Raw genomic sequence first — 27,224 nt, 5'->3', positions numbered from 1 at the left:
CAAATTTTTATATTTCTTTGAGTCCAGTCTGGACTTCATGATGCTCCAGTCTATTGATCTCTCTATTTGAGTGTCAGTACCATACAATTTTAATTGCTGTAGCTTTTTTATATATTTTAATTCTTGATAGGATCATCCTCCTCTTACATTACTTTTTTTTCCAGACTTTTCTTGGCCACTATTGTTTATCTTTCCTATGAAATTTAGAATCAGCTGTTTACTTTTACTTATTTTTTATTGTATAGTTGATACACAATATTATATTGACTTCAAGTATATAACATAGTGATTTGACAGTTATCTACATTATTAAATATTAACCCCAACTAGTGTAGTTACTATTCATCAACATAGAAATATATTACAGTATTATTGACTATATTCTCTATGCTGTACTTTCCTCCCCATGACTAATTTATATTATAATTGAGATTTTGTGCCTTTTTATCCTCTTCACCTATTTCACCCACCTACTCCAGCCCCTCCCCGATGGTAACTACCAGTGTTTTCTCTGTGCCCATGAGTATCTTTTGTTCATTTGTTCTGTTTTGTTTAGATTCCACATATAAGTGAAATTGTATTGTATTTGTCTTTCTCTGCCTGGCTTATTTTATTTAGCATAATACCATCTAGGTCCATCCATGTTGTTCCAAATGACAAGGTTTCTTTCTTTTTTATGGCCAAATAATATTCCATTGTGTATATGTACCACATCTTCCCAATCATCTATTGATGGACATTTTGATTTCCTCCATATCTTGGCTATTGTAAATAATGTGGCAATAAACACAGGAGGGTATATGCCTTTTCAAACCAGTGATTTTTTTTTTTTCCTCTGGGTAAATTTCCAGAAGTGGAATTGCTGTGTCATTAGGTATTTCTATTTTTAGTTTTTTGAGGAACCTCCATACTGCTGTCCACAGTGACTATACCAATTTACATTCTCACTAGCAGTGCATGAGGGTGCTTTTTTCTCCACATCCTCACGAACACTTGTTATTTCTTATCTTCAGGACAGTAGCCATTCAGACTAGTGTAAGGTAACATCTCATTGTGGTTTTGATGTACATTTCCCTGATGATTAGTGATGTTGAACATCTTTTCGTGTGTCTGTTGGCCATCTGTATGCCTTCTTGGAAAAATGTCTATTGCAGTCTTTTGACCATTTTTTAATTAGGATATTTGTTTTTCTGGAGTTGAGTTATATGAGTTCTTTATATATTTTGGGTACTAGCCCCTTATTGGATATATTATTTGCAGAAATGTTCTCCCATACAGTAGGTTGCCTTTTTATTAGTTTACTTTTAAATAATATTTGTATTGGTTTGATCAGTTTTGACCATTTACATTTTCTTAGAAAATTATACCATGTACATTAACATTTTTTTACAAAAATAACATGGCAGTATTTTCTTACTCTTTCCTAATGAACAGGTGTTGAATTGCCCCTTCTTTTCTTGCTTACATTTGTCCACTTTATCTGTTTCTTTCAGAGCTCATGGATTTGTCTATCAAATGTATTATTTTACATTTCTTAATTTACTCATTTTTGTTTTTGACTTTACAATTTCTTTCTCCTTAGAGAAAAAAAATTAGAAGTGATTACATATGAAAAGTAGATTAAAGTAAAAATAATTTTTTATTCATTCACTAAATAATTGTTAATGTCTGCTATGTTCTGAGTTAGATAGTAGACAAGAAGAAAATAAAAGTATCTTTTTTTATGGGAAAGAGAAATATTCCAGCATATAAACACTATCAGATTCACAGGAATGCTTCTCTGGAAATTCTAAACCCGAACTGATGGGCCCTGCCTTTCCTTTGGCTCCATTTATCATCACCTGGGTTTTTCCCCTGGTTAATGGCCTCTCCATCTTTAGTGGAATAACAGAGTTCTTAGACTTGCAGGGGATCATTTACGTGTTTTGTCCTGAGGTACCTTGGTCATACCTGCCTCACACTGGTGTCTGCAGACCCTTGCCACCTCTAAAACCATGCCTTTGTGACACAAGGGGCCTCAGGATCAACAGACCTCGTGGTTCTCTAGCTACCAAGGAAAGGTAATTGGATACTAATTATGGAAACATTTCATCCAAACGGCTGTCTCTTGCTTCTATGTAAGTATCATGCTATTTTAGTATACACTTCCTCAAGCAAATGAACCATTTTCCTTATGTCTAGTAAATGGATATCAACCAGAAAGAAAATTTCCAACCTGAGCAGGTCATAAGGCAGTAAAAGATGTTCCTTTCATCTCTGAGTTTCTGAAACACAGATGCTTCCTTTTCATTCCTTAATAAGAGAATAGGGAACCTACAAGGGTGTGTTAGCTTAGAGTCACTGCCATCTAATGTTAAAGGTTGGAAACCACACACAGGCTAACACAACCCTTTTGCAGAGGGAAAGCCAGTGAACTGCCTGAGGGCATGGGGAATTAGGAGAGGAGTGTGGTTCCAGTCTCAGCTCTCCAAGCCTCTGAGCCATAAAGTCTCATTTCCTCATCTGTAAAACCAAGGCAATCATCGCATTGGTAGAGACTGTTAATTGTAACATTAAAGGAGAAAACACAATAAAGTGCTCAGTGCAGAAACTGGTATATCACATTTTGGAAGAGTAAGCTTAAATTTTTAAAACTTTTAACAGATACCTGGATACTTGGAATCTTCAACACTTCAAAGGTTGGGCTGTTCCTGGGTTCCTAAGAATTAGATGGTAAAGAAAATAGAAGAGTCTGAGATTGCAGAATTTAGGTGCTTTTTAAAATTGAAGTATAGTTGACATAATGTCATATTGGTTTCAGGTATGCAACATGTGACTCAACAATACATACATTACTAAATGCTCACCATGTAAGTGTAGTTACCTTCTGTCACCATATAAAGATATTACAGTATTATTGACTATATTCCCTATGCTGTACTTTTCATTCCTGTGACTAATTTATTTTACAGTTGGAAGTTTGTATCTCTTTATCTCCTTAACCTAAGTACTTTTAACTTATCTCATGAAACCAACTGGCTGGCTGCAGCATTTCTGCATAAGAAATGTTTGGAGGTAGCAATCTGGCTGAAATCAGAGCAATAGTTCATAGTAAACCCACAGTTTTTACTTAGATATCATACGTATCTGCACATTACTTAAGATGGCATAGAGTTTATTCAGTTCATACAATATTGAGAAGAAGGTCAATTTTCCATACAAAAAATATCATTTTGTGGGTTAACTGATGAGGAGACACTATGAAGGTAATAGGGCACTCAAAGTCGCCACTGAATGTCATCTTTGTGAATTCTTTTATAACAATTCAAAGCAGCAAACTTATTTTTAGCCAAAGTTTTAAATAAGTTACACTTTTTTTTTTACTACCAATATTTTTACTCCCCACCCCCAAACATCAGGTTAGCAAGAGAATTTTAAGATCAAGGTGTTAGGGCTTTTACCTTGGGGTATCTATTGGTGATCTTTCCATATTCATTTGGCAGACAGCTTTAAAGCCCCGGCAAGGACAGTGGGATTTTTTGGCCTCAGGGAGTTTTCCTTTCCAAAAATAATAAATTTGCCACAGTCTATTGAAAATATTTGGAGAAAATGAATTTCTGCTGGAAAAGGGTATGTTACGTACTAGGAAGGGATACAAGTCCTATCTTAAAATGATGCGAAGTGGAAGACTGGCCCTGGGGAACTTGAGATAGCTTTTGATTACCAACTTATCCTTAAAATGGTTGCCCAGTGAGGCATACCCTGATGCTGTTTAAATATCCTCTTTTTCCACATAAATGAAACTCCGAAAGGGTTTGCACCTGATTTATGGCATGAGTAGACAGTGCTGTGTGCCTCTGTGATCACATCGGGTGAATAATCAATCTTGGTTGCTTGTATATGAGGTAGGAGGGAGGGGGAAGGGCAGTACATTTGGCAGATACACAAATCACTGGGCACATCTCTACTGCCCCCTTGCACTTCTGCTTGCGGAGTACTTCTGTAGCTCCACACTACTTCACTTCTCAAACTTGTGGCCACCAACTCGGGGGGTGTTTTTCCCACACTAATTCTCTGATACCAGCTGTGTGTCCCACAATTTAACTCGGTTCTGACACTATCCACCTGGAGACAGCATCAGATCCCAGAGGCGAAGGGCTCAGCCCCGTGAGATTGCCTCCACTCAGACACTGATGGCAAGTCCAGGTTTCACCTAAGCTTTTGACCTACCGGTTATAAATCAGAGGTTCCTAGGACCCTGTACTTAGGTTCAATTATTTGCTGGAATGGCACACAAAACTAAGGAAAATACTTTACTTACTATTGTCAATTTATTACAGAGAATATTTCAAGGATACAAATGACCATCCAGATGGGAGGAATGTGTAGGGCAATGTATGGGGGAAGAGGCTAGAGATTCCATGCTCTCTCCAGAAACACTACCCTCCCAGCACCTTGTGTTCATGAGCCCAGAAGCTCCGGGTAATCCTGTCCTTTTGGGGTTTTCATGGAGGTTTCATCACATAGGCATACTTGACTAAATCATTGGTATTGGTGATTAAGTCGACCTCCAGCTCTTCTCCCCACACCGGAAGTGGATTGAGGGTGTGGGTGGGGTAGGGCTGCAAGTTCCAACCCTCTAATCACATGGTTGGTTACCCTGGCAACCAACCTCATCCTGCGATTGGTTATCCAGGGGTTTTCAAAGAATCATCTCACTATCATAAACTCAGATATGGGGCTTGTTATAAATAGCAAAAGACTTCTTTCACCTTTAAAGCTCTTATTACTTAGGAAATTCAAAGGGTTTTAGGACCTAGGAACAGGGATGAAGAGCAAATACATATATCTTATTATAAATAACAACACCACAACCACAAATTGTTTATCCATTCACCTTTTGATGGACTTGGGGTAGTTTCCAGTTTGGGCCAATTACAAATATAGTACTATGGACATATATTTTCATTCCTCTTAGTAAAAACTTAAAAGTGGATGTCTGTGATAGGTAAATGTTAAAAAACTGCAAAACTCTTTTCCAAAGAGTTTTACATTCCCACCAGCAGTGTATGAGGGTTCTGTCTGCTCCACATCTTCACCAACATTTGGAATGATCGGTCTTCATTTCAGTCAGGCTAATAGGTGGGTAGTAGTCTCTTACTGGGGTTTTAATTTGCATTTCCCTGATATGTTATGATGTTGAATATCTCCTCATATGCTAACTTGTTATTCACATCTTCTTTGGTGAATGTTTATTCATATCTTTTTCCCATTCTAAAATTGTTTTATCATTGAACTTTGGGAGATCTTTATATATGCTACATACAAGTCATTTATCAGATACACAATTTGCAAATATCTTTTCCCAGTCTGTGTCTTATCTTTTTATTTGCTTAACAGTGCCTTTTCAAGAAAAGTTTTTAATTTTGAAAAAATCTAATTTACCAATTTTTTCTTTAGTAGGTCATGCTTTTGGTATTGCATCAAAAAAGCTTCAATTAGCCCAAGGTTATGAAAGTTTTCTTCTAATTATTCCTAGAATTTTAATAATTTTAGGTTTTACATTTAGGTCTATGACCCATTTTGAATGGATTTTTATATATGGGGTGAGGTATGAAATGAAGTTAATTTTTTCATATCAGTCCAATTGTTTTGATACCATTTGTTGAAAAGATTATTTTCTTCTCTGAATTGCCTTTCTATCTTTGTCAAAAATCAGCTGTCTATATATGTGGGTCTATTTTTGGACTCTCTTTTTTTTTTTCTATGTGCTGTTTGTCTATATTTATGCCAGTACTATGCTGCTTTGATTGTAGCTATAAAAGAAGTCTTCAAATCAGGTAGTATTAGGCCTCCAACTTTCTTTTTCTTTTTAAAGTTGTTTTGGCTACATAGGCTGTCTGTATTTCCTGTCAATTTTAAAATCATCTTGTCAATTTCTACAAAAATTTCTGTTGGAATTTTGACTTGGATTGATCAAATGTGGAATTGATAAATCAATTTGAGGAGGTTTGACATCTTAACAATATTGTTTCTTTCTTCAGTTAATGAACAAAGTTTATCTCTCCATTTATTCAGGTCTTATTAAGTTTCTCTCAGCAATGTTTTACAGGATCCAGTGCATAGGTCTTACACATCTTTTGTCAGATTTGTCCTTAAGAATTTCATAATTTTTTATTTAATTACAAATGGTATTTTAAAATTTCAACTTCTGATTATTGCTAGCACAATAAAATTTTTAATATCAGTCTTATAGCTTGAAAGTTTGCTAAATTTACTCATTAGTTCTAGTAGATTCTTTCTAATTTTCAACATAGACAAGTCATTTAAAGAAAGAGTTTTACTTGTTGCTTTCCAATTTGGTTATGTTTATTTTTATTTTATACTTTTCCTTTATCACACTGGCTTGACTTTCCATATGCTTGTTGAATAGAAGTTGTAAAATCATAAATTTGTTTTTTGCCCTAATCTTAGTCTTCAGTTTTTGCCCTAAAGTCTTCAGTTTTTCACATTACATACAGTGTTAGTTATAAGTTTTTGTAGATGTCCCTTGTATTCCTAATTTATCAAGAGTTTTTATCAGGAATGGATGTAATATATTATTACTTGAAGGTGACTGTGATGAGTTTAATATGTTGAGTTGGTTGATTGTGTTTTTTAAGTCTTCCATATCCTTACTGATTTTCTATTTACTTGTTCTACCAGTTATTGAGAGATAGTATTGGAATCTCTGACTATAATTGTGGATTTATCTATTTTTCCCCATAAATCTATCAGTTTTTTCTTCATGTACCTTCCAGCTCTGTTGTTAGGCACCTCAGTGTTTAAGAATATTCTGTCCTTTTTATGAACTCATCCCTTTATCATTACAAAAAGAACTTCTTTATCCCTGGTAATATTCTTTGCTCTGAAATCTTCTTTGTTTAATATTAATATAGCCACTCCATCTTTCTTTTGACTAGTATGGGATATCTTTTTCCATTATTTTACTTTTAAATCTTTTTTGTCTTTATATTTTGAGTGTGTTTGTTGTAGGTAGCATATAGTTGAATCTTATTTTTTAAAATATCTCTGCCTTTGAATTAGGGTGTTTAGACCATTTACATTTAATGTGATTATTGAAATGAGTTGACTAAATTTATTGTCATGCTATTTGTTTTCTATTGGACTCATTTTTCTTTGGTCCTTTTCCCTCTCATCTGCCTTCTTTTGAATTGAGTATTTTTTATGATCCCATTTTATCCTCTTTATTGGTTTATTACCTATAATTCTTGTTGTATATTTAAATGATTGCTTTAGGGTTTATGGTATACATTTTTAACTTACCACAATCTACCTAAAAGTGATATTGTACCACTGCGTATATAGTCTTACAAGAGTATACTTCTACTTCCATTTCTCCCCTTTCAACCTTTGTACCATTGCTGTCATACATTTTGTTTTTATATATATTTCCTTCACTACATTTTTCTTAGTTTTGTTTAAATAGTCAATTTTCTTTTGTCCCAGGGGGCCGGTTGTGTGTACCTGTTCTCCACAAGTGGCTATATTCTCAGTCTCACCGAGTATTCTGCCTGTCTTTGCTTTCCAACCCCACTAATCTCCAGAGCACCATGTAATGTGGGTTCATGCTCCTGGAGCAGATCTCCAGGGCTAGGTGTTTAGCAGTCCTGGGCTTCTACTTCCTCCCTGCTCCGTTCATTTCTCTACCTCCTGACTGTGGTCTGGGGTGGGGGAGGACATGGGTCCCACTGGATCATGGCTTTGCTACTTTACCCTTTTCTGTGAGATCTCCTCTTTTCCCCAGATGTAGGCAGTCTGTTCTGCAGTCCTTGTGTCGCTCTTTCAGGATTAGTTGTATTTGCTGTATTTTCGTGTTATATGTGGTTTTGGGAGGAGGTTTCTGTCTCACTTCTCATGCTGCCATCTTTTTGCAATTCTGTCTAGTCAATTATCTTTAAAATATACTTCAATAGTAAAAAAAAATTATATATTTACTCATGTGAGAAACCATATCTGGCACTCTTCATTACTTTGTGTAGATCCAAATTTCTACGTGGTAACAGTTTGAATATATTTTTACCTTAAAAAAACTTTTTATTATGAAAAATTTCATAGTATACAAAAGTAGAAGGAACAGTATACTGAATCCCCCATGTATCATTACCCAGCTGCAATGATTATAATTTCATACTATTTATGTTTTATCAAATGTGCATGAGTTATATATTAAAATAAGTAAATAAAATTATGAAAATAAAATATGCATGTTCAAGCCATACTGCAGAACTATGATGTGGGGATAAAAATCTGTGGGTCAAAGCCTAGGAATCTGCATTTTAAAATACTTCTTGCCTAGATGGTATCATTGAAAGACTTCCTTTAACATTTTGTGTGCTACAAATGTGCTAGTGATGATGTCTTTCAGCCCTTGTCTGTCTGAAGATGTCTTTATTTCATTTTAAAAGCTATTACTGAATATAGCATTCTAGGTTGGCTACTGTTTCTTTATTAGACATTACTCAACTTTCTTCTTGCTCACATTGTTTACCACAATCAATCTCATCTTTGCTGCTCTGTATGGAATGTCTTATTTTTCTTCTGGCTCTTTTTACCAGTATGTATGCTTTTGCACTTTATTTCTGGTTTGACCAATTTGATTATGATGTGCATAATCATAATCTAAACCATTGACTAACACAGAGTCACAAAATATAGGAGTATAGATTTAATCTTACATATTTTTCTAAGAGTTTTGTATTTTTAGCTCTTACGTTTAAGTATATGATACATTTTTTAGTACGTTTGTGAGTATAGTATGAAGAAGGGGCCCAATTTCATTCTTTTGCATATGGATATCCAGTTGTCTCAGGACCATTTGTATTCTTTTTCCATTGAGTTACCTAAGCACCTTTGTTGAAAATCAATTTACCATAAATATGAGAGTTTATTTCTCAACTCTTGATTTCTAACCTATTGATGCACATGTCTATCCTTATGCTAGTCCACACTGTCTTAATTTTTGTAGCATTGTCATAAGTTTTAAAATTAAGAAGTGAGATTGCCCCCAAATTTTTCTTCCCCCACCAAGACTATTTTGGCTATTCAGTATTACTTTGAATTTCTGTATAAATTTTGAAATCACCATGTTAATTTCTACAAAGAAGCCAGCTGGGATTTTGATAGACATCACAACATATCTATAGATCAATTTAAAAAATAATTTCTCTTTATTTATATTATCTATTTGATGAGATATGGTCATCAGACCTTTCTACATCTCTAAACAGAGTTTCCTTTCGTTCTTTAAATATATTTATAATGGCTGCTATAAATTTCATCTATTAAGTCTGACATTTGAACCTCCTTGGGGGTAGTTTTTGTTGTCTGCTTTTTTTCTATGTATGATTTATATTTCACTGTTTCTTTGCATGTGTTATATTTTTTTGCTGAGAAAATGGATTTTTTTTGGATATTATAACAACCCCAGATACTGCTTCCTCCCTTTTCACTTCATAACTTTTATACCACCAGGCTTCCTGCTATTATCTTATTTATTTGTTTAGTGGTTTGATTATATTATTTTACTGAAGTCTATTTCCCATACAGTGAAGTTTATGATGTCATTCTTCAGAGGATGCAGCTTTGGGCATGTACACAGTAACCCTGGAATTACAGTGGTTTTAGCAAAGCTCTCTTTCTTTAGTATTTCTCTTAAGCTGTCTGCTTCTATTGGAATCACAACCAGCTCTTAGGTTCAACTGATCACCATTGATTGCTCTATTGTGGATTAATTTCTCTATTGTCTGATCAAACTGAATTCAGACCTTTTTGCAGGGGGGTAGTTTTTGAGGCCAGTCTTTGAGGTTTGTTCTGATCCTAGGAGGGTTCTTCTTAGCTATCTCTTCTTTTTTAGTCTTCTCTGTAAACTAAATGGTCTATAGTTTAGCTTGCTACTTTTGTAAAGCTACCAGCTTTCTCTTAATTGCTAACCACCAAAATTTCCATTGTTCCTAAGGGTGCTGTTTAGGCTTGAACTTCCTCACACTGTGTTCCAAATAAAGTCAGTTCCTTTAGGAACAGTTTCAGAGTTCTTTATCCTTATGGCTTGCCTTTCCCTCTGAGCAAAATCTCTGAGACCCTGCTCCAGAGCTGGTGCAGGGACAGTGATTGCTTTCCTTATAGCAGGCTTCTGGACAGAGGTGGTAGCTTCGGTGGCAGCCTCTGGTCTTCTCAGCTGGCATCAAAGCTCTGCCCTATGAGCAAATAAAGGAAAGGATCTAGTGTTTTCAGCCTGCCATGCCTATAGTAGAGTCTCTGTCCTATGAGTGGGGATAGGGGAGAGGAAGGGAACCCCTAACCACTTGGCTGCATTCACATGGAATTTTGCCTTTGTAATATGGCACTAGGGGGAAGGGGATGAGAGTGCTGGCAAGCCTCCTCTCCCAGAGAGATACCATAGCCCTTGCCTGGGAGCTCCTTGGCTGTACCTGTTCAGGGCAGAGTATCCATCAGGCTGAGCTGCTGGGAACAGGTTCTCGCTCTAATGCTGCAGGCTCTCACTCTTCTTACTGAGGCTTAGTGGATTTTCTTGAATAAGTAGTTTTTAGTTTGTTGTATGCCCTAAAGACAATTTTCAGAGACTTTAAATGGTCATGGAAAACAATAATTTTCACTCTTGTGATTGTTTCATCAGGAGTAGGTTCATGGAGCAACTCGTGTCGCCATTCTGGGAGTCATCCCACTCTGTTTATTTTCTTAAATTCTTTTCCTCTGTTTTCATTTTTGATGGTTTCTATTGCTATGTTTTCAATTCAGTAATATTTTCTTATGTAATGTCAAACCTGCCTTTAATCCCATTGAGTGAAATGTTTTTGTTTTAGAAATTGCAGCTTTCATCTGTAGAAGATTTATTTGGCTCTTTTTGATATCTTCCTTGTCTCTATTTAATTTTTTGAACATATACAATACAGTTGTAATAGCTATTTTAATGTCCTTGTCTTCTAATTCTAACATCTGGGTCATTTCTGCATCAATTTTAATTGACCGATTTTTCTCCTCATTATAGGTTGTATTTTCCTGGTTCTTTACTTAACTGGTTATTTATTTATTGAAGTACATACAATAAAACACACAATTTTAGTGCACAGCTCAATTAATTTTGATGTATATAAACTTGAATAACCATTACCCTGATCACAATGTCAAGTCTCACTAGATTTTTTTCTCCTCTTTACCTATTTTACCTATTCTCTCATCCTCCTCCCTTATGGCAACCAGCTTAACTGATAATTTTTTATTGGATGTCAGGCTTTATGAATTTTTCCTTATTATTTTTGTATTACCTTGAATATTTTTGAGCTTTGCTCTGGAGCACAGTTAAATTACCTGGAAATAATTTAATCCTTTCAGTTCTTGCTTTTGGGATTAATTACACAGGGCCAGAGTAGTGTTTAGTCTGATTATTCCCCTTTAATAAGTACCCTACCCAGTGTCCCATGAATGAGAAGGTTTTCTGCTCTGGCTGGTGGGAAGAAGTACTATTCCTGGCCCTGAGGGAGCACCAAACACTGTTCCCTCTAATCCTTCCGGGTGGTTCTTCTTCTGGTCTCTGATGATTTCCTCACATGAATGTGCTGGTGTTAAGTTCTGGCATTCAGTCCTATGAACTCCAGCTTCCTTGGTCTCCCAAGACTCTTGTCTCTGTCTCTACAACCCAGGAACCCACCAAGCTTCGCATGTGCTCCCTGCTCTGCACTGCATTCTGGGAACTGCCTCAAGGCTACACGATGGGTCAACATAGGGCTCACCTCATTTGTTTCTTATCTCTTAGGGGTCATTGACCTTTGTTACCTAAATCTAGTGTCTCAGGACACTTTTTTCAAAAGTACAGTTTCTTTTTTCAGGGGGTAGGGGTTGGAGGTGTTTTAGGCAGGAACATTAACCTGATTCCTGTTACTCCATTTCAGCAGAAGCACAAGTCTAGAACTTTCTGTATTTCTATCTGAATCCAGTAAAATGAAACCATATTAATCTACATACTAGTAAGAAATTTCAAAAGTGTACATAGTAAGGGTCTTTTATGTATGAATAGGAAAAATATCTGGACACACACATTATTTAAAGACATTAAAAATTAAATGCAAAGAGCTGCTCCAGATAATTCTAACCTCTCCTAGTAGGTTGCATGCTGAGGAAAGGTCTCCATAGCCAAAGGAAGAAAAGGAATATGGTGATCACTTGGAACCTTTATGTAACCTTCAGTAAGAACACACATAACTGTCTCAAATTTCCTCTTTTGTGGGGTGTTCTTTCTTTTTCTCTCGTCTTCTTTTCCTTTCTTCCCTCCCTTCCTCTAAAACTGTAATATCTGGAAATGGCTTTAGTGAAAAAAGAAAGACTAAAGTGTTTGTTATTAGCTAAAAATTTTGTACCTCTCAAGTTAAAAAATTATATGAAAGTAACATATTGAGTATTTCAAAATGTTCCTGTTTCAAAACCCAAACAAAAGTCTTTAAATCCTTAATGTTCATAGTTCTGTTTTTACCAGACACTGGAAAACATTGAAACCAAATCAGTCCCTCAGAAATGTGTTCCTAACCATAGCTCCATGTAGGCAGGCAAGCAGAATTCATGTTGGTTCCTGGAAAAGAAAGGCTTGAGAGCACATTGAACTGTTTCACACTTCCTTGTGCATTTGTTCTCAGTCTGGCTCCCTTCCTCAGAGGTGGTGAGGCGAGTGGCACACCTGTCAGGTCTCTTCCACCTCTGTTCTGGTTGTGCTGCTGGGCTTTCACTGGGCTGTCCTGGATTTCCTGGGGGCCTTTCTCTCCTTATCCCTTCCCAACTCTGTCTAGAAAAATTGAATCTCCCTAAGTTCTTCTCATGACAACATGATTTAAGCTGAGATAGAGGTTGTGGAGTAGGCACTGTTCCCTTCATGCTGTGTTTTGGGGCTCCTGTCTCATTACTCCCTGTCTTGGTGCCCTGTGCTGTAGGTGCCCCATTATGGAGGATTCCTTCTTCCAGTACAGTCAACTGGCAATTCAGGGGAGGTTGACACCCAACATCTCAGTGTATATGACTTTCATTGTTTCACTTGTAATTTACCTATTACAAGTACATTTCAGGGGTGGTGTGTGGGTCAGGTCCTGCCATGGGGATGGGGTAGGCAGAGAAGCCCAGCCTGCAGAGAGAATTAACAAAGCAGATGGGTCAACAGAAATAAAATGGAAGGTCCAGATGACTTTGCTCTTCCAAGTACAGAGCCTTCCTGAGTCCCATATGTGTTTTCCATCTGGACTTTATGTGATACCTTTGAGGCCATTCAATCAATATCTCTCCCAACTACCAGTTTTCTTCTGGCCTAAGCTAGCTCCAGAAGAGAAGCTTGGTTCTTACTATAGGACACAAAACTGCTCCCAGATCTGTTTCATTTCAGTGTGACCCTGGGTTATTTAAAAACAAAACAAAACAAATAAACCTTGGTAATTGCTCAGGGGATAATGTAGTAATTTTTATATTTTGAAAGTTACAGGCTAGAGAAGTGCTGTCCAATAGCACAATAATGTGAACAATGTATGTAATTTTAAATGACCTAGTAGTTACATTTGAAAAAGGAAAAATTCATTTTAATTATACATTTAACCAACTATATCCAAGGTGTTAGGCTGGAGGAAGGAAAAACAAGGACATACAAACAGAACAGACAGATACCATAAAAGGAGAACAGACCAGACCCCAAGGTCCGTGCCTTATATGGAAAGGGAACAGCTCTTCCTGAATTCCATCCTTCTGATGTGCCAACTAAGACCCGGATGTCAGCCTCCTCCCTCTTGGAAGGAAAAAAGTTTCTAGTTGTCTATTATGTCACCTTTAGCCAATCATACCTCTCCATGCCCCCTAAGATAGCTTGCCCACTCCTCCCCCTCCTAACCCTTTATAAGCCCCCACCTCCCTGACAGGGTGTGACTTCCCATCCTGTAATACCCAGACTGGGGAACATCACCCGGGAATTGTGCTCAAATAAACTGCCTGGCCCTTTGTTGTCTCTCGTCACCTGCTTATTTTGGCTAGAATTTATCTTACACAAGGTATTATCATTTCAACATGCAATAATACAAGAGTCTTCAGAATCTTGTATATTTCACATTTGGAGCAAATTCGGGCTATCCACATTTCACACACTCATCTACCACATGTGATTAGTGGCTACTGAACAGCATAGTCTGGTGGTTTTAACTAACCAGAATGACTTTAATCGTGGCAATCTAAAATGCCATAGTAAACTGATAGACATTATGTAAGGGAAGTGGGATCCTATGGTAACATTCACAGAATACCATACTGCAAAGGCAGGCACCTATCCTCCTTCATAAGAAGAGAAGACTTATCTAAAACTAAGAAGATAACTGAGGATAGCAACAAGGATATTCATTATTGGTTTGAAAAATGTCATTTTCATGTTTATTATCTAGGACCCTGCTGGGAGGTGGAGTTATAAAAACAGAAACATTTTCTGCATTTAGATACCACTGTCTCTGGAGGAAGAGAATATTTAGCAAAATCACACAGATGTGCTGTGTCATGGAGGAAGGCAGTCAGAGTGATGAGAGCAGACCCTGGGACTTGATCTAGTCTGGAATCTGGGTAAGGATGTGTGAGCTGAGATTTGAAAGATGTGTAAGTGTTTATAGGCTAAAAGGAGGGGGCAATCCCAGGAGAAGAAAGGGCATGTGTCAAGGTAGCAGGAAGCATGGCACCTTCAGGAATGTGGAAGAAGACCCTGGGACTGAAGCACAGAATGGGACTGTTCAGCATGGGCAGAGATGCAGGCAATGGCCAAATGACACCCAATGTGCTAGACGAGGTCACAAAGTTGGTCTTTATCCCAAGAGCATTGGGAAAACGTTGGGTTTTAAGCAAGGGAGATGATGTAACCAGGTTTAAGTTTTGAAAATCATACTGATCAGTGTGGAAAATGTCCTGAGGAGGTGAGCAGTGTGTGTGGGAGACCAGTCAGGATGCTAGCGCAGTAAGCTCCACAGACCACAGCAGCCCACATCATCGGGGCAGTGTAGAGATGAGAGAAGCGGATATCTCTGAGAAATGTCAGGAAGGTAAGAGACAGGTCTTGGTCAAGGAGGGCAGGGGGTGATTTCAATGATCGCACCAGAACAAGCAAAAAGAAGACCATGCTTGAAGAGGATGATCATGTAGAGTTCTAGGTGCCCAAGAGACACTCCGTGTGGAAAAGTTCAAACTGAAGATGATTTTGAAATAATCTGTGTACATTCTGTTCTCTGGCCATCTTGGCCTTTTAGTTGCTCAGAGATGTCAAGCTTGAGTGCCTTTGCTTATGTTGCTCCATGTGCCCCAAATCCTTCTCCCTTTCCCCTTTGCCTAGTTTTCCTTTAGTTTCCAGATTAATTGTCATTTTTTTCAGGGCTACCTTTCTTGACCTCCATGCCTATAACAAACCCTCACAACACCATATACCTCACCTTTGTGGTGCTTGGAGAAATTACCAATTGCAGTTCAACATTTATTACATTCTTATTTGATTAGTAACTGTCTCTGTCATTAGAATGCAAGAACAAGAGTAGGCCTTTTCTGTATTAGATTGGCATTATATACATACATTTTTTAGTTTTAAAAAAATTTCTATTAAGGTATTATTGATATATACTTACAAGGTTTCACATGAAAAAACTATGTGGTTACAACATTTTCGCATATTGTCAAGTCCCCACCCATATTCTACTGCAGTCACTGTCCATTAGTGTAGTAGGACGCTACAGATTCACTATTTGAGTTCTCTGTGCTACACTGTTTGACCCATGACCCCCACACCATGTATACTAAACATAATACCCCTCAACCCCCTTTTCCCTCCTTCCCCACCTGTCCTGCCACACCCCTCCCCATTGTTAACCACTAGTCCCTTCTTGGAGTCTGTGAGTCTGCTGCTGTTTTGTTACTTCAGTTTTGCTTCATTGTTATACTCCACTAATGAGGGTAATCATTTGGCATTTGTCTTTTGCCACCTGGCTTATTTCACTGAGCATAATGTCCTCCAGCTCCATCCACGCTGTTGCAAATGGCAGGATTTGTTTCTTTCTTATGGCTGAATAGAATTCCATTCATACTTGTATATGTACCACCTCTTCATCATCCATTCATCTACGATGGACACTTTGGTTGCTTCCGTATCTTGGCTATTGTAAATAGTGCTGTGATAAACATAAGGGTGATATGTCTTCTTGAATCTGAGAACATGCATTTTTTGGGTAAATTCCAAGGAGCGGGACTCCCGGGTCAAATGGTATTTCTATTTTTAGTTTCTTGGGAGGAACCTCCATATTGCTTTCCACAATGGCTGAACTAGCTTACATTCCCACCAGCAGTGTAGGAGGGTGCCCCTTTATCCACATCCTTGCCAAAATTTGTTGTTCTTAGTCTTTTTGATGCTGACCATCCTTAATGGTGTGAGGTGATATCTCATTGTGGTTTTAATTTGCATTTCCCTGATGATTAGTGATGTGGAGCATTTTTTCATGTGTCTGTTGGCCATCTGAGTCTCTTCTTTGAGAATTGTCTCTTCAAATCCTCTGCTCATTTTCTAATCAGGTTATTTGCTTTTTGGGTGTTGAGGCATGTGAGTTCTTTATATATTTTGGATGTTGACCCCTTGTTGGGTATGTCATTTATGAATATATTCTCCCATACTGTAGGATGTCTTTTTATTCTGTTGATAGTGTCATTTGTCATACAGAAGCTTTTTAGTTTGATGTAGTCCCATGTGTTCACTTTTGATTTTGTTTCCTTTGCTAAAGGAGATGTTTTCAGTAAGAAGATGCTCATGTTTATATTCAAGAGATTTTGCCTATGTTGTCTACAAAGAGTTTATGGTTTCATGACTTACATTCAGGCCTTTGATCCATTTCGAGTTTACTTTTGTGTATGGGGTTAGACAATAATCCAGTTTCATTCTCTTACATGTAGCTGTCCAGTTTTGCCAACACCAGTTGTTGAAGAGGCTGTCATTTCCCCATTGTATGTCAGTGGCTCCTTTATCGTATATTAAGTGATCATATATGGTTGGGTTTATATATGGGCTCTCTAGTCTGTTCCATTGGTTTATGGGTCTGTTCTTTTGCCAGTACAGAATTGTCTTGATTACTGTGGCTTTGTAGTAGAGCTTGAAGTGACATGCATAATCCCCTCAGCTTTATTCTTCCCTCTCAGGATTGCTTTGGCTATTCAGGGTCTTTGGTGGTTCCATATGAATTTTGGAATGATTTGTTCTAGTCCACTGAAGAATGCTGTTGGAATTTTGATAGGAATCGTATAGTATCTGTAGATTGCTTTAGGCAGGCTGGCCATTTTGACAATGTTAATTCTTCCTATCAATGAGCATGGGATGCGTTTCCATTAATTGGTGTCTTCTTTAATTTCTCTCATGAGTGTCTTGTAGTGTTCAGGGTATAGGTCTTTCACTTCCTTGGTTAGGTTTATACCTAGGTATTTTATTCTTTTTGATGCAATTGTGAATGGAATTGTTTTCCTGATTTCTCTTTCTGCTAGTTCATCATTATTATATAGGAATGCAACACATTTCTGTGTATTAATTTTGTATCCTGCAACTTTGCTGAATTCAGATATTAGATCTAGTACTTTTGGAGTGGATTCTTTAGCATTTGTTATGTACAATATCATGTCATTTGCAAACAGTGAGAGTTTAATCTCTTCCTTACCAATATGGATGCCCTTTATTTCTTTGTGCTGTCTTATTGTTATGGCAAGGACCTCAAGAACTATGTTGAACAAAAGTGGGGAGAGAGGGCATCCTTATCTTGTTCCCAATCTTAAAGGAAAGGCTTTCAGCTTCTCGCTGTTAAGTATGATGTTGGTTGAGGGTTTCTCATATATGGCCTTTATTATGTTGAGGTTCTTGCCTTCTCTACCCATTTTGTTGAGAGTTTTTATCATGAATGGATGCTAAATTTTGTCAAATGCTTTTTCAGCATCTATGGAGATGATAATGTGGTTTTTGTCATTTTTGTTTATGTGATGGACAATGTTGATGGATTTTCTATTATTGTACCATCCTTGCATCCCTGGAATAAATCTTACTTGATCATGGTGGATGATTATTTTGATGTATCTTTGAACTCGGTTTGCTAATATTTTGTTGAGTATTTTTGCATCCACGTTCATCATGGATATTGGTCTGTAATTTTCTTTCTTTGTGGTGTCTTTGCCTGGTTTTGGTATTAGAGCGATGCTGGCCTCATAGAGTGAGTTGGAAGTATTGCCTCCCCTTCTACTCTTTGGAAAACTTTAAGGAGGATGGGTATTAGGTCTTCACTAAATATTTGATAAAATTCAGCAGTGAAGCTATCTGGTTCAGGAGTTTTGTTCTTAGGTCGTTTTTTGATTACCAATTCAATTTCATTGCTGGTAATTGGTTATGTTCAGATCTTCTGTTTCTTTCTGGGTCAGCCTTGGAAGGTCTTGTTTTTCAAGAAAGTTGTCCATTTCTTCTAAGTTATCCAGTTTATTGCCATAAAAATTTTCATAATATTCTATCATAATTCTTTGTATTTCTGTGGTGTCGATAGTGATTTTTCCTTTCTCCTTTCTGATTCTGTTTATGTGTATAAACTCTCTTTTTTTCTTGATAAGTCTGGCTAGGGGTTTATCTATTTTGTTTATTTTCTCGAAGAATCAGCTCTTGCTTTCATTGATTCTTTCTATTGTTTTATTCTTCTCAATTTTATTTATTTCTGCTCTAATCTTTATTATGTCCCTCCTTCTACTGACTTTGGGCCTCATTTGTTCTTCTTTTTCTTGCTTTGTTAATTGTGAGCTTAGACTGTTCATATGGGATTGTTCTTCTTTCCTGAGGTAGGCCTGTATTGCAATATACTTTCCTATTAGCATGGCCTTCACTGCATCCCACAGATTTTTGCTGTGTTGAATTATTGATTTCATTTGTCTCCATATACTGCTTGATTTCTTTTATTATCTGGTCATTGATGCACTGGTTATTTAGGATTATGTTGTGAAGCCTCCATGTGTTTGGGATTTTTCATTTTCTTTGTGTAATTTATTTCTAGTTTCATACCTTTGTGATCTGAGAAACTGGTTGGTACAATTTCAATCTTATTGAATTTACTGAGGCTCTTTTTGTGGCCTAGTATATGGTCTATTCTTGAAAATGTTCCATGAGCACTTGAGAAGAATGTGTATTCTGCTGCTTTTGGGTGTAAAGTTCTGTAGATGTCTGTTAGGTCCATCTGTTCTAATGTGTTGTTCAGTGCCTCTGTGTCCTTACTTATTTTCTGTCTGGTTGATCTGGCCTTCAGAGTTAGTGGAGTGTTGAAGTCTCCTAGAATGAATGCATTGCATTCTATTTCCCCCTTTAATTCTGTTAGTATTTGTTTCACCTATGTAGGTGCTCCTGTGCTGGGTGCATAGATGTTTTTAATGGTTATGTCTTCTTGTTGGTTTGACCCCTTTATTATTATGTAATGTTCTTCTTTGTCTCTTGTGACTTTCTTTGTTTTGAAGTCTATTTTGTGTGGTACAATTACTACAACTTCTGCATTTTTCTCCCTATTAGTTGCATGAAATATCTTTCTCCATCCCTTTACTTTTAGTATGTGCATGCTTTGGGTTTAAAGTGAGTCTCTTGTAGGCAGCATCTAGATGGGTCTTGTTTTTTTATACATTTAGTTACTCTATATCTTCTGATGGGTGCATTCAGACCATTTACATTTAGGGTGATTATCGATAGGTATGTACTTATTGCCATTGCAGTCTTTAGATTCATGGTTACCAATGGTTCAAGCATAATTCCCTTAATGTTTAACAGTCTAATTTAACTCACTTTGTATGCTATTACAAACACAACCTAAAGATTCTTTTTTGTTTTTATTTTTCCTCCTTCTTCTTCCTCCTCCATTCTTTGTATGTTATGAATGACTTGCGGTGTTAAAATATGTACAGTCCCAAGCAAATTGGGACAGTGAATCATCTAGGTTTGTGTACACACACACACACATCTAATTTAATCTTCCTCCAAAATAAAACAATGACTTTGTTACATCCACCTTTGGCAGAGTATGAAACTGCAAGTCTAGGAGATTTGAAACTTCCTTAAATGCACTCAAATTGGCAATGAAGGGTCGAGATTTGAACTTTGTTCTGTCTGATGTCAGTGCCCTTTCTACTTGACACCCTTGATCTCAGTTATCTGTTGTGCAGATACACTTGCTCTTTCATCCACTTACTCAAACACCAGAGTGCCACATATGTGCTGTGCTAAGGACTGGATTATAGATGATTTACAACAGCCTCTGTCATATTGGTAAATCAAGCAAGTCAATGAATAACAATGGGAGCAATAGTTCAATAATAAGAACCACAACACAACAATAGAAAAAAAATAGCAAGAGTTCTAATATGATTGGAATCTTAAGGCAACTCAGTCAACCATTAAACTAGGTACTTAGATCTTCTGAGACGCACTTGAAATTAGGAGATTGTTAGCATCAGGCTTTTTCTAGACGTGGGCTGTGTTAGGAATCCACATGGAACAAAGATCTCTGTCTATTGTGTCTGTCCATCTGTCACAAATACTTTCAATTCCTGCTTGATTAAGTTCAAACTCCAGCCATCTTGATCATCTTCCCTCACTTGAGGGCTGGGAAGGATTGCAATCAAGGTTTGCTGAGGGTAAAAGTTATACTAATTTTCTTAATTGGAAGAGAGAAAAAAAGTTGATGTACAAAACCTAACACATTTAACAGAACATTATAGTTGCCTGTTTATTTGTACACCTGCTTCCATTGTAGGCTCCATGCCAGTTGGTGTCCTCTTGTCTTGTTTGGTCACACATCCAGTGTTTAGCACATAGTCAGCATCTACTGTTTGATGAATGAGTGTGTAAACTATTAAAACCAGAAATTCCTGTAGATGAGAATTGTTTCTAACATCTAAAATCAGTTTTCTAGTTTGATAACAAATAATGGTAAAGGACAAAAAATGTTAAACACAACCTCTTTTAAGAAAAAAGTATCTCCTAAACTCCCTAGTACTGCTGACAGAACAACTTTGATGGTCGAAGAAATGAAACTGGGTAGGGTTGACTTAGATCGGCATTATTTTAATTTCATTTCACTGTTTTAAAATTAAGCAATAAAAATGAACAGGATTGGCTTGGTTATGAATTGTTTATGACCTTTGGGAGTGGTCTCCTATCTGAATGCATTCATTTACATTTTGTGGGAGGTGGTAGTACTTATCTGGTATCTTCTTTTAACTCAACCCTTTCAGCTCAGCCAGGGATTGGAAAGACAATAGAGGCTGATGGGCACAGTGTCTGTGAAGAGGCCAGTTAGCTGACAGACTGACATGGTGCCCATTGTTGAGACCCAGAAAGGGGTGTTTAGAGAATCTAAAAATTATCACCTGACACCAATCCTTTGTGAGAGCCCAACAGAGGCCTCTCTTGTTTTAGGTGAGGGCAACCCGATTGTTCTTGAACACTTCTGAGTGCTTCCATTCAGGTGGTGATGGGAAAATGAAGACGGTAGGTCCCCACCCTCCTCTGCTCCTGTCCATCTGTTCCCAAGTGCTGACTGTTCACTGACTTCTCGGTGCTGCTCCTGAACTTCTAAGGGATGTCCCTGTCCTTTCCACAAAAAGAAGACAACCAGAGTGGCCAAGGGAGGACAGCCATTCACAAAGATAACCACTTACCTCCCCTGCCTTCCACCTCTCCACCCCATTCTCAGGTGTCTGGGGACCATCTGATCCCCCAGAAATGAAAGTTCCTCTTGTTCTGAGATGTCTCCAGTAACTTGGAATCCCTTATAGGCTGCCTTCTTCTCCAAGTCTGTGGGTGAATTGTGGGGTACATTCACCTCTGCTTTTTTAAATCCTACAAATCCCTCTCTTAGACCTGGCATGTTCAGGATTCAGCCCCTCAAATTTTATTTAAAGGGTCTGAGTTACAAATAAGAGGAGGAGCACATGCTAGGCAGCACATGTCTGAAACTTAAGGAAGAGAGGAGATGATAGAAGGAGAGAAAGGAAAGTAGGGAGGGACGGAGGGAAGGAAGAAAGGAGTTGTTTTAGAAAATGAGAAATATTAAAAGGCTATTTAACTGATATTGCAGACACTAAAGTTACATACAAAAGATATAATTATGAAAAATAAGATTGTGGGTAAAATTGCAATATTTCTAGAATCTCTCGCCTGGCTTTAGTGCATCTCCATATCAACAGGCATTTCCAAGGGTTGAAGAGAAGTAGTTCATCTCCATATCAGTGGATAATTACCTGGGCAAGAGGGCTTATCTGGACCTGAGAAGTTGGTGGGGGGGGGGAAGTATTCACTCACTTTTGCTGCAGCAAGAGAGAGAGAGAGAGATGCCGGATGGCTGTTTGTAAGGAATAAATGGGTTTTAAACTTTATTTCTCCCTTTGACTGATTTCAGTTTCACCTAGGCATTTTGCCCTGGGATTTCCCCTCCCTGGATTTACAAAGATTCATAAACATTTTTATTTTTCTTTAATTGGCCCCTGAGCAGACCAGATGACTCACCATTGGTCTGCTGAGATCAGCCTACAGTCTGGGAGCTGTAACAAATGTGTGGCTTATAGTGTTTAACATGCAGACCCAATTTTGTGTCATATTCTCACAGAAACTTATTTATTACAAGCTTCTCTATAAATCTACATAGTATGCACATTTCATTTAATACGTAAATGACATATACAATGATGCCCTAGCAAGGACACCAGAGTTTGTTTACTCATTCCCCAAACATTAAGAGATTTCAGTTGTTTCAGCCCTTAAATGCTACAGTTAAAGCTGCTCTACTTTATCTCAGGAGAGATGATTTTTTGTTTCTCTAATGTATTTCTTTGTTTCTGTGTGTGCTTGCTTGTTCACAAACAGGCAGCCTTTATATTTATTCCTTTTTTGTGTCTGTTACTATGTTATTGTCCCTCCCCCCAAAATAGTCAGCATTATTGGCATTTCTAGATTTTAAAAGAAGAATGGGGTGGTTTTCCCAGGCACTTTCTAGTTACTTGGTAGGCTTTTACTAAATACCCATTGGTGAATATCTCTTTCCTTTTAAAAGAAATCCCCATACAGAACCTTCTGAGATGAAGTCCAAGGATGAGGAGTATCACAACTCAGGCATCCTATTGTATGGATGGCCCCTGAATCCTGGGCCATATCAGGAAGATGACTCTAGTCTCCCAGATCTAAAGACCCACAACTACATCACCCTCCTTCCTGGGTGGGAGCCTTCTGCAGCACCTTGGGCTGATCATGGGGACCAGGTTTTTCATGAGGCCAGTTTTGAAGCCCCCAAGTGTGACCTGATTGAGGAAGGGATGTAAACCAGCAAAGTGGTCTGGTTGGTAGACCAGGATTGCCTTTATAAAGCTGGGCACTTGGGCTGATCAGCTGAGACACAAATGTGGGGATTTTTAATGTGGTTGGTGGTGGGGAAGAGGATTATCAGACTGGGGTGATTTTCATAGGTGAAAGCCTGGATAACGGACTATTTTGGAAACCTAGGAAGTGCACAAGCATCCTGGACACCTAAACTATTGAGAAGAATCATGAAAAAGGGTAATAGAGAGAGAGATTTTTGCCAGCTCATGTTTTTCTGGGGGATGGATGGTCCTGTCCTCAGTGACCTACTGCAATTTTATGAATTCCCACACAATTCCACAGGTGTAAAAATGGAAATGGCAGAGATTTATGAAGATGGCAGCATGAATAGGGTGGCGGAAATCTCCTCCCAAAAGCATACATATTTTGAAAATACAGCAAATACAACTATTCCTAAAAGAGAGACCAGAAGATACACTACAACAGCCAGGCTACATCTACATCTGTGAGAACTGGGCATCTCATGAAATTTTAAGGAAATTCAGGCGCCCTAATCCCCCAGTGGCAATGCAGCTTTGAAGCCCCTCACAGCAATAAGCAGCCTGCTGTTCATTACCTTCCACACTGCAAGGAAATCAGCTGACCCGCCATTGCTGTGGACCAGCTGGGGAGCAGCCCCACCCACAGCAACCACACAGAGTCTTCTCCCAGTGCACAGCTAACCGGGCCAGACCCAGAGGCTGCCACCTGCATGTAGATGCCCGGAACAGGCAGAGGAAGTTGGCGCAAAGCCCAGAAAGCATGAAGGGGGGCCATTCTAGCTGGAGAACACATGCTGCTTGTCTGTGACCCCTGCAAGTGCCCTAGGCTATCCCGAGGCCCGCCTTGCCCATGGCAGCTCAGGGGATTAACCCAGATACAGCTCCCTGTCTGTAGTTAACCAGCACAGGCAGCAGAGAAGGGCAAGGTGACCAGCAAGCAGGAAGGGACTTTGTTCTCCCAGAAGACATACATGTCACTTGCCAGCAATCACTTCTATTGCAATGAGAAGGCAGAAGAACCTGGTCTAGTCCCAAATCACTCAAACACCAGAGAGGGCCTGGTGAGACAGACATAACCAATCTTTCTGATAAAGAATTCAAAATAAAAGTCATCACCATACTGATGGAGCTGCAGATAAATATGCAAGAGCTAAGGAATGAAGTCTGGAGGGAAATAACAGAAATGAAACAAGCGATGGAAGGGCTTAAGAGCAGACTGGATGAGATGCAAGAGACTGTTAATGGAATAGAAGTCAGAGAACAGGAATACAGAGAAGCTGAGGCAGAGAGAGAAAAAAGGATCTCTAGGAATGAAAGAATATTAAGAGACCTGTGTGACCAATCCAAACAGAAAAATATTCGCATAATAGGGCTACCAGAAGAAGAAGAAGAGAGAAAAAGGGATAGAAAGTGTCTTTGAAGAAATAATTGCTGAAAACTTCCCAAAGCTGGGGAAGGAAATAGTCTCTCAGACTATGGAAGCCCAAATATCTCCCAACACAAGGGACCCAACACCAAGACATATAATAATTAAAATGGCAAAGATCAAAGACAAGGACAGGGTATTAAAAGCAGCCAGAGAGAGAAAAAAGATCACCTGCAAAGGAAAACCCATCAGGCTATCATCAGAAGCCTTACAGGCCAGAAGAGAATGGCATGATATATTTAATGTAATGAAACAGAAAGGCCTTGAACCAAGAATACTGTATCCAGCAAGACTATCATTTAAACTTGAAGGAGGCATTAAACAATTTCTAGATAAGCAAAAGCAAAGGGAATTTACATCCCATAAACCACCTCTACAGGGTATTTTAAAGGGACTGCTCTAGATGGAAGTACTCCTAACGCTAAATAGATGTCACCAGAGAAATAAAATAACAGCAAAGAAAGCAGACCACCCAAATACTAACTAAAGGCAAAAAATAAAATCAGCTATCCACAAAATCAGTCAAGGGAAACACAAAAGAGTACAGAATAAAACACCCAACATATAAAGAATGGAGGAGGAAGGAAAGGAAGGGAGAGAAATAAAGAATCATCAGGCTGTGTTTATAATAGCATAATAAGGGATTTAAAGTTAGAGGGTTAGATAGTAAAGGAGCTCCCCTTGAACCTCTGGTAACCATGAATCCAAAGCTTGCAATGGCAGTAAGTACATATCTATTGATAATCACCCTAATGGAAATGGACTGGATGCACCAATAAAAAGACACAGAGTAACAGAATGCATAAAAAAGCAAGACCCATCTATATGCTGCTTACAAGAGACTCAACTCAAACCCAAAGACATACACAGACTAAAAGTGAAGGGATGGAAAAAGATATTTCATGCAAACAATAGGAAGATAAAAGCAGGAGTTGCAGTACTTGTATCAGACAAAATAGATTTCAAAACAAAGAAAATATGATGAGATAAAGAAGGACAATACATAATGAGAAAGGGGTCAGTCCAACAAGAGGATATAAACATTATAAATATCTATACACCAAACACAGGATTACTGACATATGTGAAACAAATACTAACAGAGTTAAAGGAGGAAACAGAATGCAATGCATTCATTTTAGGAGACTTCAACACATCACTCACTTCAAAGGACAGATCCACCAGACAGAAAATATAAGTAAGGACACAGAGGCACTGAACAACACACTAGAACAGATGGACCTAACAGACATCAACAGAACTCTACACTCAAAAGCAGCAGGATACGCATTCTTCTCTAGTGGATCCTTTTCCAGAATAGACATACTAGGCCACAAAAAGAGCCTTAGTAAATTTAAAAAGTTGGAAATTGTACCAACCAACTTCTCAGCTCACAAAGGTATAAAACTAGAAATAACTTGTACAAAGAAAACAAAAAGGCTCACAAACACATGCAGGCTTAATAACATGCTCCTAAATAATCAATAGCTCAATGACCAAATTAAAACAGAGATTGAGCAATATATGGAGACAAATGAAAACAACAGCACAACACCCCAACTTCTGTGGGACGTAGCGAAAGCAGTTCTAAGAGGAAAGTATATAGCAATCCAGGCATATTTAAAGAAGGAAGAACAATCCCAAATGAATAGTCTAAAGTCACAATTATTGAAACTGGAAAGAGAAGAACAAATGAGACCCAAAGTCAGCAAAAGGAGGGGTATAATAAAGGTCAGAGAAGAAATAAATAAAATTGAGAAGAATAAAACAATAGAAAAATTAATGAAACCAAGAGCTGGTTCTTTGGGAAAATAAACAAAATAGATAAACCCCTACCTAGCCTTATTAAGAGAAAAATAGAATCTACACACATAAACAGAATCAGAAATGAGAAAGGAAAATTCACTATGGACACCAGAGAAATACAAAGAATTATTAGAGAATACTGTGAAAATCTATATGCTAACAAGCTGGATAACCTAGAAGAAATGGACAACTTTCTAGAAAAATACAACCTTCCAAGACTGACCATGGAAGAAACAGAGAATCTAACCAGACCAATTATCAGCAACAAAATTGAATCGGTAATCAAAAAACTATCCAAGAACAAAATCCTGAGGTCAGAAGGATTCCCTGCTGAATTTTATCAGTCATAGACAAGACGTAATACCCATTCTCCTTAAAGTTTTCAAAAAATAGCAGAAGAGGGAGTACTTCCAAACTCATTCTCTGAAGCCAGCATCACTCTAATACCAAAACCAGGCAAAGACACCCCAAAAAAGAAAATTACAGAGCAATATCCCTTATAAACATAGATGTGAAAATACACAACAAAATCTTAGCAAACTGAGTTCAA

This window comes from Manis pentadactyla, chromosome 6 (genome assembly GCF_030020395.1).
Source record: "Manis pentadactyla isolate mManPen7 chromosome 6, mManPen7.hap1, whole genome shotgun sequence".
In the NCBI taxonomy this organism is placed as follows: Eukaryota; Metazoa; Chordata; class Mammalia; order Pholidota; family Manidae; genus Manis; species Manis pentadactyla.
The sequence above is the reverse complement of the archived record's forward strand: the minus strand, read 5'-3'. Positions refer to the sequence as shown.